The 20,937-nt window shown below is 36.8% G+C and overlaps 2 protein-coding genes across 2 annotated transcripts in view; both read right to left on the bottom strand.

Moving 5' to 3' along the window:
* LOC309488098 (uncharacterized protein) overlaps positions 1 to 20,937 on the bottom strand; it is a 200,358-nt gene that overhangs the window by 84,533 nt on the left and 94,888 nt on the right. The window lies entirely within an intron of this gene.
* Positions 1 to 20,937, bottom strand: part of lrrn2 (leucine rich repeat neuronal 2) — a 50,014-nt gene that overhangs the window by 4,757 nt on the left and 24,320 nt on the right. The window lies entirely within an intron of this gene.

A 20,937-nucleotide genomic window follows, 5' to 3' on the forward strand; every position in this document is an offset into this window, starting at 1 on the left:
AAGACTCGGACTCAGAGGGGACATAAAAATGCATTAAGAAAGGAAACTCTGACTGTGGTCTAACCTACTTTGTTTAAACTTTGTGACACGCTGCGTAGAGGAAATCTTTCAAAACTGTCGTCTTTGGATTTAGAGCTTCTCTACTTTTGGAGAAGAGTAGAAACCCTTTTCATAGTTAACTTTCAGAACATCAGCTTTGGAGTTAATGCAATTTTATTTTTGCACTATAAATTGCCTGGTTTGGTTTAGTTCCTGTCATTAGTGTATGCTCTCACCTCACACTCTTCAAACTAACCATACTGTATCTTTTAAACAAAAATCTTCATTAGGGTTCAGATAACATGCATGGCATTGCATAAGTCTAGACAACAATGCATATTATATTCTTTTCTGGAGATGACTTTGGCCCCTTCACAGCACCTCATGCACCACAGCGATGCAATATTCATGCGTCATTTAGACACCACATCTACATGGTAGAATGGCAGAAATACTAGCTCTGGTTATAGTATCCACCCTTTTCCTCCCTTCCTCAAAGCTCTGCCACAGTAATCCATCCTTCTCCTGAATGCCCAATTAGTCGTAATGTTCTCTCTGTCTCTCCTTTGTCCCCCAGGGATCTACCTGCCGGTTCAGAGACTATTTGTGCTTCCTCTTTGCTCTCTCTCATATATGCACACTGGCGTGGAGGGATAGAAGAGCGATCCATAGCTATCAACGGGCCCATGTGAGCAAGCCCTGATCTCTCCCCCGCCAGCCATCGGCTTGTGCACATCAACTTCAAGCTCATTTACAAAGTGTCAACTTCTCAAGCAGAAGCTTGGCCCTTGATGCACCCCGTTACCTTGGCCCAGCTGGTCCTGGGACATGTTGCGTACTGTCAATTCCCTGCCTGCGTCGTAATAAATTGTGAGGGTGTCTTGAGTGCCCCTAATGTGAGGAGAACGGAGACGTTTGCATGTGGGCTGCTCGCTTGTGCATACTGAATAATGCATTTGCAGAGTTCGCCCACTAATCTGTCTTTTCACTGCTTTTAGCTCTAATTTTGGCCAGAAAAAAAGCACGCTAGGCTAGACAAAGTGCATCCAGGAGGCCTCCTGAAGGAAACAGCTGTTGTGGTGCCATGCAACAGGTGGTCCCATCTTGTAGGTACCATTTTATCGTCTCTAAAATAAATGTGTTTTCACCTCTTCCTGTCATAATGTCATCAGGGCTGGATAGCAATACAGATTCAGTTCAGTCTCGTGTCCATTTTGCTTACATAAAGTATATAAATATATAAAGTTCATTCAGATTCTACTGAGTCTTTCTCAACGAGTCCTTAAAAGGACTGGCTCAAAAGTATCTTTCGTTTGTGACAATGTGGCTATAGTGTTTGCGCTCTGTTTTTGATTTGTTCATGAATTACTAGGCAAGGCAAGGCAAGTTTATTTATATAGCACATTTCATACACAATGGCAATTCAAAGTGCTTTACATAGAAGAAATTAAAATAATAAAAAGAAATAAGAATAATTAAAACAGTTTAGAAAAATAAAATGAAATACAGTACAGTACAGTACATTCGGACGAACAGCGGCACAGTGCTCATTCAGTAAATGCATAGCTAAACAGAAGTGTTTTGAGTCTGGATTTGAATGTGACCACTGTAGGAGCACATCTGATCTCTTCTGGAAGCTGGTTCCAGCTGCGGCTGGCATAATAGCTAAAAGCAGACTCGCCATGCTTAGAGTGAACCCTTGGTATTTCTAGCTGATATGATCCTAATGATCTGAGTGATCTGTTGGGTTTATATTCAGTGAGCATATCTGCAATGTATTGAGGTCCTAGGCCATTGAATGATTTATATACCAGTAATAATACTTTGAAATCAATCCTAAATCTAACTGGGAGCCAGTGTAAAGACCTGAGGACTGGTGTGATATGTTCATATTTTCTGGTTCTGCTCAGAATCCTGGCGGCAGCGTTCTGTATGAGCTGCAACTGTCTTATGGTCTTTTTGGGAAGGCCAGTGAGGAGTCCATTACAATAATCCACCCTGCTGGTGATGAAAGCATGCACAAGTTTCTCTAAGTCTTGTCTGGAAACAAAGCATCTAATTCTTGCAATATTTTTTAGATGATAGTATGCTGATTTAGTTATTGCTTTGACATGACTACTGAAACTAAGGTCTGACTCTAGTGTCACACCAAGATTCCTGACTTGATTTTTAGTTTTTTGACCCCTGGAGTGAAGGTATGCGTTCACCTTGAAAACTTCATCTTTGTTTCCAAATGCAATGACTTCAATTTTATCTTTGTTTAACTGAAGAAAGTTTTGGCACATCCAACTGTTGACTTCATCAATGCATTGGCACAGGGAGCCAATGGGGCTGTAATCGTTAGGCGATAGGGCTAAGTACAGCTGTGTGTCGTCTGCATAGCTGTGGTAAGCAATTTGGTTCTTTCTCATTATTTGGCTCATTGGGAGCATATACAGGTTGAACAGGAGTGGCGCAAGAATTGAGCCTTGAGGGACTCCGCATGTCATTGATGTCCACTCAGACTTATGGTCTCCTATACTCACATAATAACCTCTCCCATCTAAATATGACCTGAACCATTTTAGGACTATCCCAGAAAGCCCCACCCAGTTTTCCAGCCTGTCAAGAAGTATGTTATGATCGACAGTGTCAAATGCAGCACTGAGGTCGAGTAGTACCAGCACTGATAATTTGCCTGAATCAGTATTTAAGCGAATATCGTTTATTATCTTTATGAGCGCTGTCTCTGTGCTGTGGTGCGGTCGGAAACCAGATTGAAAATTGTCAAAGTATCCATTCGATACTACTACAAGAGTGTACTACTACAAGAGTGTACTACTACACACAGATTCTGTGATGTCTGATGCAGTCTGCACAAATGAGAATGGATCTGACATGTTTCAATGTGGCCCTGAAAGCTTCCTGCTCATAATAATCGTCTTTTGTTGACCTTAACAATGGATTGTGCAAGCTACTATTATCTCTCCTGGGAATATAATGGCAAGACATTAAAGACATTTTGACACCATCTTGTGATTTGACCAATGAAACATACAATCCTGTCACTACCCTGACAAATGCATTCCTGCAAAAGCTTTCTTTTCTGTCAGATTCTTTTAAAACCCAAATAAAACCGTGCTTTGTTTCAGTTTAATCTCAATTTATGTTCTTGATTTGCTTTGCAGATTGCAGGGATTAACCGAATTTGCTGCTGCCGGTTTCCTTACGGCCCTGATGTTCATTCATGGCATGATTGCTGATAGGCGAGTTTACGAGCCACCTCTGGCTGCATGCTGATGCCTGGATCTCTGTGCCAAAGCTCCTCCTGTCCTCCTTCAACAACTCATTTCAGAGCTTAACGGTGAGTGGAAAAGAAAAAAGGTCTGTTTGCACTCTAGTAGTAATGCAGATTTGCCAGACTCTATGAATAATTCTTCTGTGGTTGCACACACCTGGAAACGATTGCCCGGTCCTCAAAGGTGAGTTTGTACATTGCATTAACGGCTGTTTTGGGTCGAACACTATTTATGTTTGTTTTTTCTGTGCCAAAGTAATAACTTCACACCTGCTTTATTTATTTAATTCCTTTGCTTTTGCATGCTTTTATCTCATTAGAATTCCAGTCCACAATCCATACCATCACAAAAACAAAACAAAAACGATCTTATCCTCGTGTATTATCATGGTTTTCTTCTTCGAGCCATTTTTCTTTGAAAAAAAAAATGTGTATGCTGATTAATGTTTCATCAAGGGACTGAATTGACTGGCAGTATTCATCATTTATGAAGCATGCTTCAGGTTAAGAAATAAAAGGGAATATCTGAATCAATGTAGAATCCATAAATTGTTATGGGATGTGAAATGGTCCTCTCTTTCACATGAATACAGAACACGCTGCAGAGTGTATGATGTTCACAGATACTAAATGGACCAGACAGTCTTAATTCATTAGAGAAGACTCAAAAAGAATACTTTAGAATTTGTTTTACCACGAACTCAATCCTGACCCCAAGATATATTCGAACACCTATGGACATATTATAATCTTAAATGCAATTACATTAGATACAAAATATGAAACCAAGTGACATCTGCACACAAAAAATGCTTTTCTCAAAACTAACTTAATCTTTCTTGGCCATCTTTTTAGTCCAATTACTTCTACTTAGACTTTAGTCAGTTTAGCACCATATTGAATTTGACACTGATGAAAAATGAGGTTATGAGGGATAGTCTTAGTCTTTACGACGGCATCCACTGTATAAAAGTCGTAGATCACATAATTTTCACAACCAACCCACAACTTTTAAAATGGTTTCATGGAGTTTTTGTCTCCTGCAAGTTTTTTCTTTTCTTTTTTCTTTTTCTTTTTCAGAAAGATGTTTCATCAGCTGAACAATTGGATTGTTTTTAAACAACAGTACAATCCATTGAATGCACTGTACTTCTATCCCTCACAGCCTCATTTTTATTCCTGTCAAAAATTAAACATGGCACTACCCTGACTAAGGTCTATACAATGACATTTATACATACATGCATAAGTGTGGCTTAAATGTCCAAAAACGTAGATATCTTTAAGATAATAGTTTGTCTTGTGTGTTTTTCTGTAAGTGTGTGTTTGTGTGTGTGTAACATTGGAATTGAAAGAACTTTTACTGTCTGTCTCCTTCTGTTTTCACCTGCACTGACCTTGCCAGAATGTTTTCTGCCAACTTAATTTCAGGCTCTGAAAGCACAACCTGACTCTACTGCCACACATACTGTGTCTCTCTGCCTCTCAAAACTTTATTTTGACCCCTTTTGCTTCCGGTGGCCCTGAATTTTCCTGGAGTAACTTGCACAGTCTCTTATATCACGGAAAGTCTTAGCTCTTGATTGTATATTGTTATATTACATTACATTATATGAATTATATACATATGTAATCTAACATGATCTTTTATTGTTTTATTAAATAAATGAATAAGTGTGTGTGTGTGTGTGTGTGTGTGTGTGTGTGTGTGTGTGTGTGTGTGTGTGTGTGTGTGTGTGTGTGTGTGTGTGTGTGCGTGTGTGCGTGTGTGTGTGTGTGTGTGTGTGTGTGTGTGTGTGTGTGTGTAAATCAGAGGATAAATTCTTACATCTAGCAGTGGTAAAAAAAAAAAAAAAAAAAGTAATTGCATCTTTACACATTTGTGTGCTTTTTTGTAAATGGAACAATGGAAAATCAATAGATTGGAGCCTGACAGCTGTGTGCTTGAGAGAACATATTGCCCCTGTTACTTGTCTTGTTAATAACAACAATAACAACAACACAGCATTAAAAAATAAATTCCAGCACCATATTGCCACTCATTATAACGCATTGACAAAATAAAAGCTCCTGCTCAACAATTGGAGATGCTTGTTCTGTATTAGATGACACAATCATAAATTCATAATGTAGTAGTGACAAAATTTACTATGGCAAACTGTGATGGGGACTCATCTATGCTAATGTCCTGTGCAATAGTGACCAGATTTCCAATATTATCCAAAGCTACTGCTTTCCCAGTATCTGTTTGTGTTTATTTGGTCGCAAGTAATCCTTATTTGTTCCAGTCTTTGCAAGAGTTGTTTGTTTCCGAGGCATGTGCACGCACACACACATAACTTATGCATACGCAAGCTTGGTTTAAGCCAAAAAGTGAGATCCACACCTGGTTTCAGTAACCCTTGAGACAAAGAAGAAAGCGTTTGAATAATAACAAGGGGAACAACACCTGAAGCTGCAACTGCACAAGTTAATTGAATATTCCTCTTTATTTTCAGAAGAGGCTGAGAGAAGCAGGGAGAAGGGCCCTTGAGCGTGTCAGCATTGGATTTACCCAAGGCTGTCCAGCATCAACCACTGCTTCGTAAACATCGACTTGGTGTCGTGGTGACTCAAAGCCAGGCTAATCCACCATCGCCACAGATGGAATCTGATTGGGGATTTTCATCTTGTTATCTTTGCCTTCATCAGTGTGAGTCTGTCTTACCAAGGCTTTGGGCAATTCCTCCAGGGGACGGAAGGGTGAGCACTCTTGTATTATCATGACTTCAAAGGAACTTCGCTGCCTCCATTTAAAAAAAATGTGATTAGACACATGATTTGGGATGAGGCACCGAGCCCACCAGCATTTGAAGAGAAACGAGAAGGCTGTTTATAATGGCTTTCATGTACATGGACGTCTTTGACCATGGCGCATTTTGTTTAGTTGCAGCTGTTTTTGAATGCAAGAGCTTGTCCTGTGTGAACGACCTCAAAGCCCCTTTCATAAGCGTCTTTGTGTAATTATAATGCACCTGATGGAACATGATGGAGTCATTTAGAGAGTGAATAAAAAATTGTCCTTAAAAGCTGTGCAGAATAGCTTCTCACATATCACAAATTACACCGATTTGCTTGTCTGTCCATCTTCAAATCACGGTGATGTAAATGTAAAAGACATTGATCAGTAACATGTAATGCCATTGGCCTTTCTTCTTCATGTTTTATTGAAAGTTTCAAAAAATTATCCTCCATATAAAAGATTTCATACTAAAGCGACAGGTTTAATATATATTACGAATAGATATTATCTGATAGGCACACTGGTCATCAATTAAAACTAACTGACAGCGCTGCATATTGACTATACCTATATATAATAGCTATTGCCCATATGTCCATCACATTGCTCTTTATAAAGCAGTTTTATATGCTGGATAGATGCAAACTAGGATATATGACCAAGAATTATTCCAACCTTACCGCAGCATCCCCCCCACCTGCATCTCAGGAGAGTGTCGTATATTCTCATTCACCTTCCTGAGGAATATTGACCTTTGTAATAATTAGATGAGTGCTGCGGCAGCGAGTTGATAACAGCTTCTTTTCAGAGCGGGACAAGAGGCAGTTCACTACAAGAATGTGTAATCTAGACCAGCTGTTTGTTTTTGTGTGTGTGTTTAAATGTCTTATGTGCTTTACTAATAAAAAAAAGTTGTGAGATCTCCTTCTCCCTCTCTTTCTCTTTCTGTTGTAACCCTCTGCAGAGCCACCGTCATTTATTTCTTGGAAGGAGCTATTGCAGTTCTCGCTGCAGAGTTGCCATGGAGATCTGCCTCCGTGTTCCACAAGGTCAGTGTGAAAGTTGAAGGAGCTCTGCATAACAGGTCTGCTCCTTCACACAGCCCACTAAAAATATAAATAAATACTTGTTTTGTTTTTTAAATGTAGTGGTGATAGCATATTTATAGATGTCTTGTTTTTTTCCACATGATCTTTTATCTTTTTTCACATATACTTGCGTATTATTACAATCATTTTGTCAGTTTACAGCATTTAAAAGGGCCATTTTAGAAGTGTGTACTGTAACTAAATAAGAAACAGCTACAGTATCTTTAAAAACTATCTTTTGTGTGGGACTAATAAGTAATTTTAATAAATAATGTGACGTTCACTGAAGTTGAAATCACAATCACTAACCCCTTTCTTAATACCAAATATGGCATATTATTTATATAAAATAAAATATTATTTATTGAACAATGATATTTAAATGAACACTAATATCCATTATAAAAGTATAAGAAGTTTGTACAAGAGGAAATAAACACAAGCAAACAGTTCGTCAAAAGTAAAAAAAACAACAACAAAAAACAGTGCTCTAGTTATACGGGATTTACGTTAAATAAAAATATAAAGTTATGAAACTTAACTTTGTCCTTGGTCAAATCGATTTGCCCTGGGACAAATAATAGATTAATAAGGCCAAAGATTGCCTTTTTGATAGGCCTATACCCAAAATGAGTTATACCTCTATCTATATAAGAGCCACCAGCAAATTCCTGAAGGACTGGCCGAGATGAAGCTGCGCTCGCAACTCCGAAAATGGCTAAATAAGTTTATTTATATATAAATCACATATTTGAGGTCTACACAACTACATTCTTGCCTAAAAGAATGGTAAAACTACATTCCGTGACACAATAATATATTATTATTTGTAAAATTATAGTGGGTTTGCTCTTCTGCCATTGTTGTTCGCTGTGAGAAATGCTGCAGCTATATCCAGCAGAAACAAGTGGAGTGATACAAATTGTGAAACAGTTAATGTGTGATATTAGTCGAATAGCGCATTGCTCGATTTTTCACCGGGCTGGTGCTGGAGTTGGAGCTGATGCTCGGTCTATCAGATTTGAGAACCAGAACTAACTATATATTGAATATATTTGAAATGTCATTTATTCCTGTGATGGCAAAGTTGAATTATCAGCATCATTACTCCAGTCTTCAGTGTCACATGATCCTTCAGAAATCATTCTAATATGCTGATTTGGTTCTAAAAAACAAAACAAAAACACTACTACACATTATCAATGTTGAAAATAATAATGCTTTTGTTAGAATTATTTTGTCTGGATTCTTTGACGAATAGAAAGAAGAAAAGAACAGCATTTAATTTAAATAGAAATATTTTGTCAAATTAAAATTGTCTTTACAGTCACTTTTGATCAATTTATCTCACTGAAAAATGTAGGTGTTTTGTAAAGGCCTCATTTATAGCTTACAGTGTGTGATGACAGAGAACTGACAACCTAAACTGGCATTTCTCATCAGAGGGACCACAAGTGTCCAAGCATGAACGAGGCAGGTTTCCTGGACGGAGATGCAGAATGACAGCAGGGCTTATCAAACGCTTTTTCTCTCAAACAACAGCCACTTTGACTTTTGTAGAAAGTAAAGAGATGTCTTTTGACATCTCTTTATGCCCCAAAAAGTCCCTCTGTAGTCAATAACTTTATCCCTTAAAACTCATCTTTGATCACCAAAATGACATATTTAAAAGTTTTTTCCTTGAAAAAAGAATGTCTTCATGTTTCATTTAAAATAGCTTGAACGTAACTCTACACCCTTGCCTCGTTTAATATCCGCGGTTCTATGAATATGCAAATTAGCCCCGCCTCCACTCACTCACACCAGCTCAGAGATCCACTCGTTGATGATCACACATTGACGTGATTGGTTACAAGGTAGTTTGTGACGTCAGAAACAACGAGAGAGAAAATACTCAGCAATGGTGTTGACTTATGAATTTTCATAAGGTTTGTCTTAAAGCATATTAAAAATACCACATAGACATATAAAACCAAAATTTTCACCACTGGGGGTCTTTAAACTGTTTTAGAACAAAATTATTACAGTGTACATTTTATCCTAACTAAAGTGATGTCGGTTGTAAAGTAATTTATTTTTATTTTTTTGTAAAACTGAACATTTGGTTACACTTTACTTTAAGGTGACATAGTTACATTATACTTACTCAAATAAGTCCTGAGTGATATTAATTAACTACATGTACTTTCTTTAGAGTTACTGGTTTGGTTTAGGGTTAGTTACTTGAAATTATGCATAATTTACTGTTATTACTGTAGTAAGTATGTGTAAATACATCACCTTAAAATAAAGTGTTACTGAACATTTTTCTTTCATTTTCTGGTTGAACTCTTTTAACTCTCTTCTTCTTTCTAGTTCAAAGATACAATGCTAAGTATTTGTTTCCGTTACAAAAGAGGCCTGAGGTTTTTCATTAATGGGAAAGTCTTTCACACGTGGAGTAAACATCAGCTCGTATTTCATCTTTTATATTTCAGGAAAGCCCTGCAGTGATTCCTGAATGCATTTTCTTGATCAGCATTTTTGCACCTTTTTGAATTTTTATTGTTTTTGGATGGGGGGGTGTGCTGATTACAGTATTTTCTCTCTTACTAACAGTGGCCGCTTGATGCACTGTGTAATTCTATAAATGTGTTCATGTCTCTGACATCTTATTTTCTCTTTTCATTCGGTCTGTCTGGGATGTCTGTTAAGAGCAGTGGTGTTGTTGAGAGACAGATGGATATGCCAAAGAAAGTGAAACTTAAATATCAAAGATAAATCAGGGGTTAAATTGAACTGGAGCAAACCAGAGCTGTGTTCCATCTCTATTGAGTGGGTGTACTCACTCGAAAAACCTTCATTACATTACATTAAACATTATGCTTCTAGTCAGTGCCCGTCAGTTTTCCATTCCAGTGAAATTGAAAGAAAAAAAATTCTGGTAGACATCCAATGATATGTACAGTACTAGCAATTTTGAGTTATATAAAAATATATGCAGTATATGTACACTATTGTTCAAATGTTTGTTTTTTTATGTTAAACATGTGAATAATGTTTTTGAAAGAAACATTGTTCAGTAAGTATTATTTATTTGATCAACAATGCAATAAAAACAGTAATATTGTGAAGTATTATAACAATGTAACATAGCTGTTTTCTATTTTAATATTTTCAAATGTGTCTGCAAAGCTGAATTTTCAGCATCATTACTCCTGTCTTCAGTGACACGATTTGTTGAGGAAACCGTGATTCTTTGATGAACAGAAAGTTCAAAAGAACAGAAACAGAATAGAAATCTTTGTAATATTGTAAATGTATTATCACTTTTGATCAATTTAATGCATCCTTGCTAAATAAAAGTATGAATTTCTTTTAAAAAAATCTTACTGACCCCAAACTTTTACAGTAAATGTTCTTGTAAAATGGCAGAATAATATCACTGGACCAACACTTTAGTGATATCACTTATCATGTGTTTGTATCGCTGTTTAAACTCAAAGTCTCTCTATTATTCTCTTCTCTCTCTGTTTTCACCAGGATAACGGCAAAATGGTGACGTTGAAGGGATAAATCCCTCTCCAGCTGAAAGAAGGGACAAACTAAACACGCAAACTGATACGTTCAAATGATACGCAGCTCAATTAGACAGCCATTACCGAACCTCACCGAAAGTGACGAGAACAAGAGCGAGGGATCAGCCTGTGCTGTTTGCAGATCATGAAAGAGAGTGTATCCTCAAGCGTCCTCTGAAACTAGCTCTGGTGGTTGAGTCTTCCATGCTGGTCCCCTGCTGGTGGGAGGATGACTCATGCTCAGAGTGACCTTCTGTCATACCACCCTCAATAATATTGACAGAGGCTTGCCTGTGGTCCTTACATTCATCTTCATTAGCACTTGGCTTTAAGCATCAATGTCAGTGTCCACTCCTGGGAGGCTTTCATTGCTATCTCTGCTTCTGTCTGCCCCAGTCGCCACATCTTTCATCCTCTTCCTGCCATTGCTTAGCTTAGAGGGAGCTCAATCAGACTATCATCCGAGACATGTTTGCCTGCAATCTGCCCTTTTTACTTTGGAAAACTAGGGCAAAGCAGAGGAAAACATCAATCTAGGAAGATAATTGCTTAAAGGTATAGTTCACTTTAAAATTTAAATTTGTCATAATTTACTAACCCTTTCATCCTAAACTTGACTGACTTGCATTCTTTATCAAATAAATGCAGCCTTGGTGAGCATAAGAGACTTCTTTCAAAGAAAAAAGAAAACCTTTGGCTACACTTTATTTTAAGGTGACATAGTTACATTATACTAACTCAAATAAGTACTGAGTAATATGAATGAACTTCATGTACTTACTATAGAGTTAGGGTTTGGTTTATGGTTAGTTATTTGTAATTATGCATAATTTACTGTAGTAAGTGCATGTAATGGGCTAACTTGTAACTACGTCACCTTAAAATAAAAAGTTACCCAAACTTTTGAACAATAGTATATATTCCAAGTCGTCTAAAGCTGTATGATAACTCATTGTGAGGAACAAACTCAAATTGAAATTGTTATTTACTGAAATCCTCCCCTCTACTGCAGCTCTCAAATCTGGTGACATTAGAGGAATTTAACAAGTGAAGAACCAATAATGTTTGGATGTTCTTCAGGACCTAGATATTATTCTTAATTTCACTATTTTAGTAACACAGAAGAAAAAAGTTATAGAGGTTTGGAGCGACATGAGGGTGAAAAAACGATGGCAGAAATTTTTAGGTGAACTATACCTTTAATTTTCTGTAACTTGTTCAGTCTGCGTAGTTCATGTATTTCCTGTGTTTACATTGTTTGTTGCAGTTACTTTATCAGTATTTATGTCCTAGTCTGTACAGTGCATGCGTATGTTAACGTTCGCTGCACAGAAAGAGTCATCCATCTCCTGTGGTCAGCGTGGGACCTACGGTTGAAGACCAGGGCTCTGCCGCACATCAGTGTATCCCTATCAGCTTCAGCGAGGTCAGAACAGGTAAGGATTATCTTTACTTCACGCTGGTAGTCTCTCTAGCTCTTTACACAATCCCTTCCCCACTGTTGCTGTCACACCCAGAAAAACGAAACGGAAATGCTATCCTTTGGTGCTTTAAATGAGCTGTGTGTAGGCCTACAATCAAGAAATGTGCACACTGCCGCCTGCCGTAACATGACCCTGCTGAGAGTTTAAACACAGCATGAATGTTTCACCAATTATTATTACTTCAGCGACCCGGATCTATCACGGATGGGTCTCTACCTGTCGCAATAATACAAAACTCTCCTGATATTAGAGTAACAATTACAGAAGAATAAAATTAAGCATATTTTGTTCACTTTTGGAGCTTGGAAGGGATCAGTTTGAGCAGATGTTATACCATCATCACTGTCCTTGGCAGAGCTCATTTCCCAGTACATTCAGAATCTCAAACAGTCTCAAAACTAAAAATTGTAACTTCTTTTTTTTTATCTTCAAAATCAATATTTTGATCGCTGTTAGCTTCTTCACCAGATCCAGCATTAAGTGACAGTGACACTAATTGCGTTTAGTACTTGCTCTGCAGTCAATCGCTGAGCCATTTCAAGTTTGGCTGATGATACTTTTATTCTATGGTTTTCTGCCTTAAACAAGCATTCTTTTATAATTTTATAAATGTTTTTCTTGTTATATTGTTTATAATTAATTGATGGAGGAATGCTAAGAAGGTTGATGTCTAACTTTAAAAAATGAATGAGGATGAGGGTAGTGAATGATGTCCCGGGTCACTAAAGACCCGAGGTATGCGTTTTCATAACCAATTTTAGTGTCCAAATTTAAATGATAATATAGGCTACGGTGAAATAATGTGATTTATGTAAATCTGAAGGGATGTATCAGGTCTACATACACTACCGTTCAAAAGTTTGGGGGTTGGATTTTTTCAAATGTTTTTGGCTGTGAAAGGGATTCAGTTCAACATGGTTCAATGAAGAATAAACATTGTATAAATGTCATATACTGTGTGTGAATATATATATATATATATATATATATATATATACAGTACACTAATATTCAAAGGTTTTAGATTAGTAAGATTTTTTTTCTTAAGTCTCTTATGTTCACCAAGGCTGCATTTATTTGATAAAAAATACATTTATTTATTGTGAAGTATTATTACAATTTAAAATAACTTATTTCTATTTTAATATATTTTAAATGTAATTTATTCCTGTGATGGCATATCTGAATTTTCAGCATCATTACTCCAGTCTTCAGTGTCACATGATCCATCAGAAATCATTATAATATATTGATTGGTGCTCAAGAAACATTTATTATTATTATCAATGTTGAAAACAGTTATACTGCTTAATATTTTTTCAGGATTCTTTGATGATAGAAAGATGGAAAGAACAGCATTTATTTGAAATATATATTTTTTGTAACAATATAAATATCTTTACCGTCATATTTGATTAATTGGATGCATTGTTGCTTAAAAAACAATTAATTTCTTGCAAAATAAAATAAATACATTTGAACAGCTTAAAAAATACTGAAACAGTAATGTTTTTTTCTCCACCTTAAAACTAAAACATAATGTTATGACATTACTTATTTTGGTTTAATACAGTTATACGTTAGCGTTGTTTTAGCAATACATAATATTTTGTCATGAAGAAAAATACATTTTAACTTTAACTTTAAAATTGTTTTGTGACAATTAAAAGTCACTTTTAAAATTCAGAAATCTGAAATAGTTCACTTAACAATTGTGGCAAATTGTTTGAAATGTGATATTTTCTTCTCAAATGTAACTTTTCAAAAATTTACAGTTTGTTACTTATCGTTTTTGGTATTATCATCAGGTTTTATTTGTTTGTTTTTTAGATTTGTATTCTAGAGAATTTTCCAAACACTACTGCAATGCAACCAAAGTCCAACATATGAAATACTTGAAAAGTGTTTTGTGCTTGCTGGGCCATTCCACCACAAAGCTTCAGTGCCCACATTTCTCTTTCAAACAAGCACATACACACAAAACACCTGACAGTTGTAAAAATTTAAGTTCAGCACTTTTTGTTTGTGTGTTTTTGTTTTTTTAAATCTTCTGCTACTGCATTATGTTAGATGTTCTAGCCAGAACTCAGCTTTCCAATATAGCGCACCCTGCTTCTGCCTTCCCATCTGATGTTATTCAGTCTGTGAATCTAGGCTACAGAATGTCACTGCACTGGAGGCAAAACATGCATCAAATATGCAGAATAATATTAACCTGAGCTTTTTTTTCCATGAGGGTCAGCAGTGAACGAGACTGATCGATTGTTTTTTGCAAGTTGCCGGGTAAGTATTTATTTTTTCCTTACAAGTATAGCAGCATTGTAGATTGCCTCATTTTAAGAGTGCTTCGCCCTTCTTTGTTTCGCCTCCATGGGTTTTTTTGGCAGTCGTTTAGCTTGACGGATTCATTGGTGTGAGGTCTCAACTTCATCACCACCTACGAGTTTAACTTATATTTATGCACTGAAGCTTACATCCCCTCTGCATGCTTGCATCCACAACTTCACAAGCCCACTTTGCGCCCTTTGTTTCCGTATTTATTTTCATTTTCGTAATAAAATCAAATGGAGGTTCCAGAAGCCGCGGCCATCGATTGAGTCTGACACTGATTGATGAGCCGTTTTTCCATTGTGCTGATGGATACACTAATGGAGTTCAGTCTCAGCGCAGGGGTTTAAGTTTGATTAACTAAAACCTCCTGCAGGCCACAGAGAGCCAGACTCCTCCACTGCTGCGCCATGAACCCCAGTCAGCCATTTACTGACCTACACAATCTCTCAAAACCTTCAGGATGTGTGTGAGAGAGTTTGTGTATCTGCACTTGTGTATTTGTAGCCATGAGTGAAAACCACTCAATAGACCTTTACACTTCACCTTCGCTTTGAAATACTGCAGAACACATGTCAAACGCTGAGCTTATGTCACGTTTGCTTTGTTTGTGTGTCTATTCTGGCCAGCTATAGACTGGCTGTGCTGACATGCCAGTGTGTGTGATATCCCTGGCAGAGTGTGTGGAAACACAATGTGGGTACAAGGCAAAACTGGCTTGCAGAAGACCACTTTGGATGAGAACATATGAGACGCTTGGCTCATTCTGGATATCACAGTCCATGACTGAACCATGTTCTCAAGAGCTGTAAGAGTCCTGAATGCTTCATAATGGCTTCTGTTTAGCTTTTTCCAAGATGTATTTCTTCCACCTACATAATAATGCAGAAATCCAGGCATTTGAATGCATCTATACACCACAGGCAATGAATTTAAGTGTGGTGCATTGATCTAAAACTAAATACACTGAATTTCATCATTATGCCCGGTGTGTTACAAGGGGCGTCTCGCAATAGAAGAAAGAAAAGCACACTTTGATTTATTCATGTTTTCATGCATCCCCTTGTGCAAAGTTAATTGCTGTTGTTTTCTTGCAGTATATTATGTATTCTTCAATATACTTGTGTTTTAATGTGCCATGTCCCGTGATGATTATTTGTTAATTAAATGTAGTATGTTATGCTATTAATATACAGTATAGTAGTTCATTTTAGGATCTGGTTTGGTTTAAAGATGGTCATTATTCCCCTATACAGTACATGACAGACTTAACTTGTATTATTATTATAACTTTCAGTCGCTTAAATATGCGCAATAGATTTTCAAATTAACTGTTGTGTTAGTTTGTGATATTATCCTTCATTTATTTATTTATTGTGGATCAGTAGTAAAAGTAGATTAATTTCTTATCATTTCTTATGTCACCATATGTAGGCCTGTAGAATACCCCATGTTTAGATGACGTGTTACTGGTGCTTGGAGGCTGCTGACCTCTTCCTTACCCTCTGTACTTTCCCTCCAGTAAATGACGCCCTTTCCTTTTCCAGTGCCCATTTTGGAGTAGGCTACAGAGTGATGTGGCAATAATCCCAGCATGCAATATGGTCCTCTCAAACCTCCAGGCATTGACGCACAGCAGACAAGCGCTGCCACTAATAAACTTTTAATTAGCTTTAGAGGAGACGGCTTTCATTTACAACAGGGGATAGAATCTCAGAGAACTGCGACAGCATCACAAAAAAAACGGCTATTGTGAGATTGGAAATGTACATTTATTTATCTCTTTATTTTCTATACACCTTCAGCACAGCTGAACATGCTTTCATAGCATTACAATGATTAAAATAATAGCCCACCTTATGTTGTTGTCAATTATTAAATAGTTTGCTTTGTCTCTCACATAAATCTGAAATCACTGTGAACTGAAACCAAATCTTCCCTGTGCCTTGAGAAAATCTCTTCATCATTCCCTGTCTGTGTCTGCTTGCTGCCCTCCTGGCAGTCTCTGTTTCTATGCCTCCTCTGAGACCAAGGGTGTGTGTTATCCCATCACCTAAGATAATTGAAACAAAGCCATCTATCAGCCTACTTTGGTAATGCTTAAAGGCTCTATTCTCTCTGGGCTACCCTAAGGGGAAGATCGACAAGATACTAGACTGAAGACTCACATTTGAGACAAGATGCCATATTGTCCGTCGTCAAGCAGATGTTATATGATCATTGGCCATAACAGAAGAAAAGTAGTTATTTCAGCCATCTAAGATGGCATACTATCCATGTGTGATATTCAGATTAGTGCGTCCTAAATGCTGAATGGTAAAAGTACATCAGATGCCATTTCAGATACATGCATGATGCTATAAATACATAATTTTCTGACATTGTAGTATAAACCACAACATGTATTCTTGTATCGACGAGGATTATTATGAAACTATTAAACTATGAAGACATTAAAAAACAATAATTATTAAAAATGACAAAACACACAAATTACTAAAACTTTTAACTAAATAAAATGAAACTGAAAATACAAAAATAAAAATGTATTCAAAATACAGTATACAAAGTTATAACTCAAATATACAAATATATATAATTTTAGTATATATCATTCAATACGTTTGGAATGACATCAGGGGGAGTAATTAATGATAGAATTTTCATTTTTTGGGTGAACTAACCCTTTAAGTAATTATTTAAATTCTTTATGCTAAAAATTAAATAAAAAAAGAAATGAAAACACTATGATTTTTGGAAGTTGGGCATGTGTCGCCTTATATGCAAGCTGTGATACATCCATGTAATTGTTGTTTTCTCTCTATTTAAAGGTGAAATCTTGATATTTAAAGTTACGGAGGAAAAGATTCTGCACAGACAAAGGGAAAAAAAACTTAACATGCAAATGTTTCCTAATGCTTTTGGGTGCTGCATTTAGTGAAGATGTGCCTTTGTTAATTAGATTGGCTCTTGAAGCTCTCCAGTAAATAACCTTCGCTTAGCTCACACTGCAGAGTGATCTGCAAATGGGTCATCGATTGAGAAGCCTGACAGATAGCAGGCCGAACCCCCTGGTAAAAAAAACTGAGGGTCAGAGCGGGACCAGAAGATCTGACAACCCTTTGCCCCAGCCAAGGATGAATTAAGTTAGCTTGCTGAAGCTGCTCTTTTAATCCAGGGCTCTCTGGATTGCAGTCTCTGTGCTATAATGTTAATTAGAGTTAGCACATAAAAGCAATGTCAACCCAGGGGGGTCGATCTGTTCACAGATTGTTTGAGAAATCAATAATAATACCAGAGTGTGAGACTGGATTCCATTTACTTTTCTCTCAGCCCTTTAACAGCGTGTTTGTGCGTAGAACGGCAACATTGCACCTCGCTCAATAGTTTGAAGTTATACGGAGTATGGCGAATTATAGCGAAAGCAGGTACAAGGAAATAGGAGCTGCATTTTGTCTTTTTAATGCATTCTGCAGTAGATCCCACAGTTTGCTAACAATAGCAGGCTCATGGTAACCAGAAGTGTCACTCGCGAGTGTTACCGCTTAGTTTTCTTCCGCTTGTATTTATTTGATTTACCCCCTTGGTTGATTTTCATTATGCATTACGCTGTGATGGTGTGTGGTATTTCAAGGCGCCTGCAGTAACTTCAGTGACTGGTGACAAAAGCCTATGGTATCCTTGGAGTGGTTGATGTCTATAACAGAGGGCATTAATTACGTATGTTGAAAATGAGCTTTCATCTGCTCTAGCATACTGAGGTTTATATGATAATGGATCATAAAGGACTGAAACAGTATTCAGTTCTTTGGAAATGCATTTGTTATGTCCCTTTTCAGTTGAGTGTTGTTTAGTTAAGCACATACAAACACTATAAATCCAATTGCATCTAAGCCTTAAAGCAACATTGTCAATTCATAATGCTTTTACTGTATTTAACTAGCTGTGATCCAAGGCCATAAATAAATTAAGTTGCCAAAAGGGGAATGGCTTTTTTTATTTTTTATTATTATAGGTGTACCTCGATAGCATTTTTTTTCAGTGTTATTTGGAAAGCTGCAATGTAACAGTACAGTATGGGAATTTGCTATATTGGTTTATTTCACATACATACAGTAGATACATTTATTAAGTGTCATATTATGAGGAAGCAAATTTTCATTAATCTTTTGAGGTGAGAGAATTATAGTATTAAATCATATGGTTACACTTTATTTCGATAGTCCACTTTAGACATAATAAGTAACTTTACAACTACATGTCGACTAACTTTCATTACAGTATTAGTATGATGTGAGGTTACGGTTAGTAAGTTGACGTACAGTAACTTGCATAGTTACTTATAGTCAATAGAATGTCCATCGGGGGAGCATCAAAATAACACTCTAATGACTGGTAGTAGACATACATTTACATTTTACATTTATGCATTTGGCAGACGCTTTTATCCAAAGCGACTTACATTGCATTATCCTATTCATTTATACATAGGTATGTGCAATCCCCTGGGATCGAACCCACAACCTTGCGTTGTTAACGCAATGCTCTTACCACTGAGCTACAGGAAAGCTGTATACACTGTGGTTGCAATAAATGACTCATAGTTAGTAGAATGTCTAAAGTGGACTATCGAAATAAAGTGTTACCCAAACATACTGTAAATTTCAGAACTCAAAACGTGAAAGAAAAAACGAATCAAATTTTGTACTTCTACAACTTTCTGTTGTCGGGCAGAATACTTTTGAATAGGCGTTGATGTTTAAAGATCAGTGTTCATAAACTTGGCCTGTCAAATCACAATGAGATAATGAGGAAGTAGGATAGATGCTGTTATTCATAAAAAACAAGTTTATTTTTAACAATAAAAGTAAAATGAGGTCAAACTATGTGCTTTAGTTGTGTGTAGCATCTGCAGCTCTACAGATCTGAAGGGTCACATTCGTTTTTTCTTTATTTGATCATAGTCCTTGATCTTTTCTGGGGGGTTTTCTTAACAGTTTGTGAAGCATATTGTGCAAATCTGTCAGTGTTTTGGAGGGTTTGCAAAGAGGCTGTTATTGAATGATGGAGTGGTTCAAAACTATATCAGTGTTTTTCTTAAAGGCATAGCCTGATTAATTCTAACAGTCAGAAAGAGTTTGGAAAATTGTCATGGAAAACTAAAACAGACACTCTGAGGTTGAAAAAGAGGTGCACAGAGATTATTCCCTGCGCTTGCCTGTCATGCGGTCTTCATTTTGATCATTTTTTGTGCGTCTCCAAAAATCTGCTGAAGCCAGCATAATTACAAGCTCCCTCTGACAGTTCTGTTGCATTTTTGTTGCTGCCGGCTGTTAGGTGATTCGCTAGATTTCAGGGGCAATTATGAATTCATGTTCTTCCCTTCACAGTATATTCTTTCTTGCTTGGTGCTGAAGTGATGCACAGTATCCCCTCTGAAATAGTGATGACTCGGCCTAAAGACACACTGGCAGGTACATTGTGGGCCGAAATTGCTTTGCTATAAATCATAGCATCAATACCATTCATCTTCAGCTATGCTCTAAACACTGACTCTTGAGACTTGTCATAGCCACAAGAAATCATGCATTTACTTCCATTCGGGGCTTTTAAATAGCTTTGGCAGCTCTTGGTAATTGCATTTCATCAATGAAATGATTTATAGCCCCCATTAGCTGTTGAATAAACACACCCTCTTTATATGTGAAACTAAAGCGATAGAACAGTAAACTAAGCAGAACTGAGAGGAACATTTATTTCCAACATGTGAATGTGTAGTACAAGACAGACATGAATTCTCCCTCTCAGACACACACTACACATTGCTATTTTGTATTCAGATTTTTTTTTTTTTTTTTTTTTACACAAATGCAATATAGTGGTATCCTTTGAATCTGTAGCTTGCCAAGAGTTGTTTAGCATAATATTAATATAGTTTTTATTAATATTTTGAATTAAATATTATTTAATATTTTCAGGTGCCTTCGTAATTTTGTTTAAAAAATCATTAGGTTACTATTTAGGTTTAATTTCTTAATTTCTAGTTTTAGATTCAATTAAAATTTAGTTTTTATTTATTAGTTAGTCATTTTAGTTATTGTAGTCATTAATTTAGGCAGATTCTCTATGGCACAAGACTTTGACTGAAGTAGAGGAGATGAATTAACAAAGGTGTCATTTCTTGTCTGTGCCGCTGCCAAGGCCCAAGATCACTCTCGCTGTTAAGAGAAGTACTGCTGGCTGTAAGTGCTGCCCCGTCGGCCTAACTGGGCCAAAATTCAATTTGCATCAACCAGAAAAATCCAATGCTGGGCTTAGAGAGATTTCATCCCTCAAGGTGAAGGAGAGGTGAAGTGGGAAAAGAGAGAGGGAGGGTGGAGCA

This window comes from Leuciscus leuciscus (assembly GCF_965113295.1).
Source record: "Leuciscus leuciscus genome assembly, chromosome: 23".
NCBI classification, from domain to species: domain Eukaryota; kingdom Metazoa; phylum Chordata; class Actinopteri; order Cypriniformes; family Leuciscidae; genus Leuciscus; species Leuciscus leuciscus.